Source organism: Phasianus colchicus, chromosome 1, assembly GCF_987193195.1.
Source record: "Phasianus colchicus chromosome 1, bPhaCol1.hap1.1, whole genome shotgun sequence".
Classification (NCBI taxonomy): domain Eukaryota; kingdom Metazoa; phylum Chordata; class Aves; order Galliformes; family Phasianidae; genus Phasianus; species Phasianus colchicus.
In genome coordinates this window covers 78,431,663-78,431,977 of record NC_143436.1, presented here as the reverse complement: position 1 = coordinate 78,431,977, position 315 = coordinate 78,431,663, and positions in this window count along the sequence as shown.

The following is a 315-nucleotide window of genomic DNA, read 5'->3' as shown; positions in this document are numbered from 1 at the left end:
TCATACTGCTACTCTGTCCCTGAGTCAACCCCTTTATACTCTGCTGCAAACAGTCCGGGGGCTGGAGGAGATAAGGACTAGAGTCCAGCACCATCCAGAAATGGGAGAGGCTGCAAGGAGGAGCTCTCTGAATCCGGGCAGAAGTCCAGATGCAAAAGGAAAGGGGGGGGGGGGGAGGATGCCTGCAGGATAGTGCTGTCTCTCTTTGGGGCAGGGCAGCAAGCAATCGAGAAGAAAGAGCGGTTGACAGCAGAGGGTAGGAAAAAGACCTCAATTTATGGCAAGACTCCTTGTGTAGGGCTGCACCCACCTCTG